Below are 7,553 nucleotides of genomic sequence, written 5' to 3'. Positions count from 1 at the left end.
CAAAAAATTAAATTTCGTATATCTCTGGCTTGTGAAAATCACACTACCATACTCTATTGACATTTAGAGTAATATTTAAAGGGGCATTAGCTGTCATTTTGTCTCAAAATTGAATTCAATGAAAATTGTCCTACATTATATATTTCAAACACTTTTTATCCCTGAAGCAGACACATGAATATGTAATTTTGGTGATTGAATAATTATTGTCCTGCTTGACAGTAATTCTTCCTTAGATAATTCTTTACACTAAAGCAGTTATCTAACGTAGTTATACCCCCCGTCCCAACAAAGTTGCGGGAGGGGGTGGGTGGGGGGGTGTATACTGGAATCGGATTGTCCGTCGGTCCGTTTCTTCTGTAGACGTAATGGTTTCTGGGCTGTATAGCGTTATCCTTTCCACCTACAGTCACCATATCATACCTATGGACTACCCATGGAACGAAGATGTTCCCTTTCAATTTTTGGGTCAAAAGGTCAAAGATCAAGCACACTGGACATTGAAGTAGCAATATGGTTTCCGGGCTCTAAAGCATTATCCTTTCCACCTACAATTACCATATCATACATATGGACTACCCATGGGACGATGTTCTCTATCGATTTAGGGTCTAAAGGTCAAGAGCACTGGACATCGAAGTAGCAATATGGATTTCGGGCTCTAAAGCATTATCCTTTCCACCTACAGTCACCATATCATACATATGGACTACCCGTGTTACAATGTTCCCTATTGATTTTGGGGTCAAAATTTCAAAGGTCAAGTACACTCCTATAGAAGAGACTACGCAAGGTTTTGCCCTTTCTTTTTTACACTCGGGAAAGAGGTAATCTATACCTATTAACAACACCCTTTGGGAGATTGGGGTAAGTATTCTTAGTGAGCATTGCTCACAGCATCTCTTGTTTGATAATGGCCCTGTCACACTACATCACGATCTCACGACGTTCTATCATTTTTTTTTAGATCGTGATGAGATCGTAGTAGCGAACGGCATGAATTTGTAATTTTGTCTGTCTTCACGATGTTACGGCGTCATCTCTACGCTCTTATCACGACTCCACTACGATTAAACTACGGCCTTGTTACGATTTCACCACGTTCTCACTACGTTCATCAAGTTCTTACTACGCTCCCACTACGTCCATCACGTTTTAACTACGCTCTCACGACAACTCCCACGACTGCAACACGAGTTTCCTACGATTCTACCACGATCTTACTACGATTCTACCACGATCTTACTACGGTTCGATCTTACTACGGTTCTACCACGTTTCCGCGCCGCTGTCGCCACGCTTTGCAGCAGCTGAATCAGATCCAGATTCAGTATAAATACAGCTCAGAACCTTCTTGTCATCCAGCAAGATCTACGCTGCCTTACGATTCTCCTCCTCTTTCGCCTAAGTAACAATATAGCAGCTTGGTCGTTAAGTGCCATATACTGAATATGCATCAACATCTCCATCAATATTTCTTGGTCTGGCCTTTCCATGATTCCAAAGAAGCAATGGTCATATGCAACCTTTGTTCAGTTTTAATACCAGTGTGTGGGGGAGAACAGAACGTGATTCGGTCGTGGCTTGCGCGCAGTGAAATCGTAGTGAGAACGTATTAAGGACAGGATGAGCTTGGTAGAAACGTACTACAGTCTTCAACAACATAATATGGACGTGCCGTGATCGTAGCGGAAGCGTAAAGAAAACGTAGTGCAAACGGGATGATCGTAATGAGAACGTAGTGAAAACGGGATGGTCGTATAGAGAGCGTAGTGGAATCGCAGTGCAGTCGTTTTCGTCTGCATCATGATCCCATTACGATGCTACTACGACCATGCCGATCTAAATACGACCTTAGTACGTCCTTACTACGCTTCCACTACGATCAAATTTGACCACGACCGCACTACGTTTGTTTTGAGCATGTTCAAAGTTGCTCCACGACCACCACGACAATAAAGACCTTACTACGTTCCTACTACGACCTTACTACGACGTACCCGATCGCAAGTTACGATCATCAATTTTTACCTGGTCGTTGTGCGAACGTGGCCTAGTGTGATGGAGGTATAAGATTTCTCTTGTTTTTGTACAAAATAAATGTTTTTATAAGTCATTAATATACATTCCTATGCCATTGAGAGATTTTGAGAAAAAAAGTGGTTACTATCACTTTCACGGCTAATGCTCCTTTAAGTATACATATTATCAATATTTCATGGAATACATCAATTCGTAATTTTGGCTTGGGTAGATTCCCACCTTACGATCATGGAGCTAGAATGATCAATTAAACAAAGTTAATATATATTGGTTTTTGAATGGAAAAGGAGGGCACAAATGCTACTAGTATTGAATCAATATCTGAAAATACAAGAATCGCTAACTTGGATTGACCGATCAGTAATGCCTGTGTCACATTACTAGCGGGTACCGGGCGAGGTATAGGTATCGGTGGGGGACCTGTCAAGATCTAACACCGTAGGGACACATTTCCAAGTCTGCCGGGTGATTAGCTCTCCTCATATACCGCCCGCACCTCGGGCGGGACAAGGAAGGCAGCCGTATGTTTACCGGGCGGGGAGCGTATGGAATGATGGTGTTGGTGGCCGCCCGATATCCGTAAGGTTATCGGTAGGTAACCGGGAGGGGTACGTCCGGTACCCATACGGACATCGTACGGACTAGGTACCCCCGTGCGGTCACCGCTCGGACACCTGAGGGGTATCGGATGAAGCCCGGACGATGTCCGTTCTGAGAACATCCGGGTATCGTTCGGTGACCTTTGCCTTTTCATGCGTGTTAAGTGCAATTAAGGCAATTGCAAACTGGTGTATATATACCTATCGTCATCGTCATCATCTCCAACATCATCATCGACGCTGTTGCCATCAACATCGACATGGCCAATCCTCCGAGGCATCCGAGACTGCCGTTCCTACGTCTACAACTCGCTGAAGCACGTGAGCGTTATCTTACGATGGGGTTGACATCGCCAGGATTTAACTCCGCGCTAAAAGCTGCCGGTGGGGTATACGGGCCCTGAATGGCGTGTTCTCACCGCATGGTCCCCGGCCGGACACTTTTCAGATTTTGGCATTCTCAGGCCGCTCAGAACCCGCTACCTAGTCGGATACCTAATCGCAGTGTAATGTGACACAGGTATAAAGGGCATTAACCCATTAATTTCATTGCTCGTCACACACCCTCATCCATCATTGTATCTGAATAGAAATAATGGATATGGTAATCCCTGTATTTTAGGTCTGAAATATGAAGGGTATGGTAGGAAAGTCTTGATGTTTGCAAGTTCTATGAAATAAAAAATTCCCACAACATACAAAGAGCTGAAATCAATGCATTTCCCTGTGAAATAAACATCTACCAGTTGATTATGTATCTTTCAAGCTTAAGGAAACCGGTCACCATGGGCGGATCTAGGGATTGCGGTTACGGGGGTTGCCACTGTATGAGGCAGGGGTCTGCCCCCCCTTTAAATCCGCCACTGGTCACGGTAGCTCAGTGGTAGAGCGCTTGCTTTGTAACCGGGAGGTCATGAGTTTGAGCCCAGCTCGTGCCATAGCCGCGTTAAACCTAAGACGTTAGAATAGGTAATTATTGCTCCTTCGCCAAACGCTTTAAATGTGAGAATCACAGGTCTTTCGTATATGAACCTAAAAACGGAGGTTGCGGCAAGCGTTGGAACGTTAAAAAACCCTCACTGCTACGGCCCTGAGCGCTGAGCATAGGTCTAAATTTGTGGTACTTCACCTACAGCTGGTGACGTCTCAATATGTGTGAAAAATTCTCGACTGGATGTAAAAAAAAAAAAATCAATCAATCTGTAGGACAACGGGCATATGCATATACAGGATGATGCGATGAAGAAAATACACATTGTTTTTCCCTTGTAAATAAAACATCATATTAACATCTAATTTAAAGACCCAAATAAAATACCGTACGGTTTCTTCACGGATCACTGGATGTAGGCGGAGCTCATCTATGGTCATTGTTATTTACCTGGAATTTACCTGACCAAGAGATCAGGGTGCTGTGTATACTTTTGATGTACACAGGAAGGGTCTCAGGGCCGTCTGCAGTGTTTCTGTGGTCATAATGGTTGTATCCCTATGGCTAGATGACACACAGTCTACACAACTCCCTCTTTCTCTCTTTTACTCCCAGTCATTGGCTCGATGAATAATTTCTTTTATAAATATAGAACTATCATGAATTGATAATATAAATTATTTCAATAAGTTACAAGTTTTAGAAATTAATGGGCAAATTATTTTTTGATTTCTGATTGTGTAATTCATAATACATGTATATAGAGGGGGAGAATTACAATTATATTAAAATTGCGTTGTTCAGGGGTCTTTTTAAAAACAATGAATTACGAGAAAATAGCAGTTGTGGACAGGTCAATGCTATCAAAACTCTAGAATACAGGGCTTTCTCAAGATCTAAAGAATGCCAGTAGGTCAAAACACCTCTCTGGTGTCCCTCCAGACCACAGTCTCTACAGATGTCACTCCACCTGAGATCTATTGTTAAGTGTTTGATTGACAGACGGCTAACAATTTGGGGGTGTTAACTTAAAAACTTCAAAATTGCTTAATCTATGCACTGACATTTTTCTTGAACAAAACAAAGTGAAATCATTTCGATTATGCATTTTGCAATTATTGTATGCTGTACCTTCGTATAGAATGTGTTCTTATTTAGCGAATTTGTACATTGATCACTTTTAGGGCTAGATAAAGACCTTGCTATTTTCAGGTTTTGTCGACAGCCCATGTATTTTGTGCTACCAGTCAATATCTTCTACATATGAATCGAGACAGAATACTGACTAACAAGTTGATGGTGGAGAGGTTTCAACAGTCTCGTAATATACATGTATTAGAGGAAGTTTTGGTTTAACCAGCGGTCCAAAACGGAACACAAGAACAAACCAATGGCAGGAAAAGTTAGAAATCAAAACTAACGTAAAATAACATTTTTAGGCCAATTTGATGCTTTAGCAACCCAAGAAGTGAAATATTGACCGAGTCCAGAGTGCTCGTGAATATTGTATTTTAAAGGTAGATAAAGCACGATATTAACCGAGAAAATTGTTCTTTAATTGAATGATCGAATAATTTAAAACATCGAAACTGGATCCTTGAGCCTACGAAACGATACCTAATCGGCCATCTTTGTTTTCAGCTAAAGTGCAAAACGTTGATTCAAGACGCGAGCTTACATTGGACCAAAAAAAAAAAATAAATAAATAAATAAATAAATAAAGAAGAAAGAACCAATCGTGTCAATTTGGAATATCCCAATTATCTTTGTTACGATGTTAGAAAAATCAAATGATATACATGTATATTCAACCCGAAAACACGTGAAGAAGGTGAACATGACTTTCGTTCTTCGTGGTGTTTTTGTTGCTGTTGTTTTATTTATTTTTGTGGTTTGATTAATCTCAGCGGATTAGACGGAGAAATCTCGGAATTATTCAATTGTATAATAATTTACAATATTTAGAATTGAATATGGAATCATGTAAAATTAGTAAGGGTGTAATGAGAGTTAGTGCGCCTGGCACCCGTGACCATCAAAGCAGAAATACATGTAGTAGTAAGTAAAGGCATAGCGTTAGTAGGGGTGTATTAGAATGTAAATGTCTCAATATGTCAATCTAACGAATCATGGTTATTTCTCTTTGAACACAGGAATATAGAATACTTCTGTAATACCGTGCATTTAAAAGTGTTGAATTATTGATCGGCCTAGGCAGTACAAAAAGTTCAAGAATACATGTTCTATGTTTCACCTGAACGTTAGGAATTTCGAATCAAAATATCCCTTTTCTGTGACCCCCCCACCCCGTAGTTAATTATTTTGAACATCGATATTAAAAATCATTCGTGACATTAGCTCGTCAGGTGGCGCGACCGTTCTCAGTCAGGGTGGTTACGTGTGCGCTCTGGATCTCGGATATTTGAGATAGTTCCTGTATTAAACGATATTAAAATTTCCGATGACATATAGGCCTAGCCACTACATCTGTAGTTGACGAAGGGCTAACGGGACTACAAGTAGATGCTGTCATAAGACAGTAATACCTGCACGCAAGTATACTCTCCGTAGTACTTATGTAACTACATGTAGCAAAGAAGCTGTTATTTTATAATTTATTTGAATATACCTGAAAAAGACCTATAGGGGTAAACATTTTTTTTCCGGAAAAGGTCACCTTGTTAATATATCAGGTTTCTAAAATATTTCTAATGGTCAACCAAAATTTGAATATCTGTTGTTGAGTTACAAGTGAGATACAACGCTCATATAATTTATTTCAGTTGAACTAGGTGAATTAGAATAAAATTAATTTCTTTTGTGGAAACGTCAATGAGATTTATCCCGTGGGGATACGGGTTATAATAGGTTCTCAGTACCCCCTTGCATGTCGTAAAAGGTGACTAAATGGGGCGGTCATTCGGATGAGACCGCAAAAACCGAGACCCCGTGTCACAGCAGGTGTGGCACGATAAAGATCCCTCCCTGCTCAATGGCCATAAGCGCCGAGCATAGGCCTAAATTTTGCAGCCCTTCACCGGTAATGGTGACGTCTCCATATGAGTGAAATATTCTCGAGAGAGACGTTAAACAATAATCAATCGATGAGATTTAGGGGCGAGGCTTGAAGATTTTGAAGGGAAGTTAGATTCGAATGGTATTCATTCTGGCGTTCAAACTTTGCACGGGAAAGTTTATTTTACAGCTTGTAAGTCATGTTAATTCAGTACTTGATAAGCTGCTTATCGAGTCAGATAATGGTAGGCTGGTGAGCCAAGCTGCTTGTCAGATTGAAAACTTCAAAAGTTTTCTAAGACTGTTTGTGTGTTGGATGTTAAAGCTTGTATTGGAGTGACTTTCTGCTATACAATGAATGCAAAAGCAGAAAATAAAATATTGTTTTGCTATTTGGTGTTTGTTTTTATTAAGTGGAAGTACAAAAGAAATGATTTTTGGTTACGTAAACAAGGCTCGAATCGTGCTGTTTTAAACGAAACGTTTACTAGTATATTTAACCCACATAAACAAATGAGCCTTGTTTACATATTAACTAAGAATTGTGAGCTCTGTATCTCCCATGTACTTCGACAACTGACGTTCAAAGTTTTGCTGACCATTAGAAATATCTTAATTAAACATTCGAAACATTAAATATGGAAAAATAGAATTTGAAAAATTTCAGCTGAAATCGTGTCCATGCCCCTTCAATGATGAAATGCTTAGATTGATTGATTGTTCAGTGGCGTAGCTTCCATTGAAGCAACCGAGGCAGCTGCCTCGGTAAAAAAACAACAACACCTTTTACGTTGTTAAAATGTCGATAGCTTCAGACCCCCTGCCTCGGTAATATTCGAACCCAAGCTACGCCTATGTTGTTTTGCTGTTTTCCGCCACACTCAACCATTTTTCAGTTTTTTGGTGGCGCCCAGTTTTTATTGGTGGAAGAGAGAACCTAGTTACAATGTACCTGGGAAGAGACC

Source organism: Ostrea edulis, chromosome 1 (genome assembly GCF_947568905.1).
Source record: "Ostrea edulis chromosome 1, xbOstEdul1.1, whole genome shotgun sequence".
NCBI lineage: Eukaryota > Metazoa > Mollusca > Bivalvia > Ostreida > Ostreidae > Ostrea > Ostrea edulis.
This window is presented reverse-complemented; position numbering follows the sequence as displayed.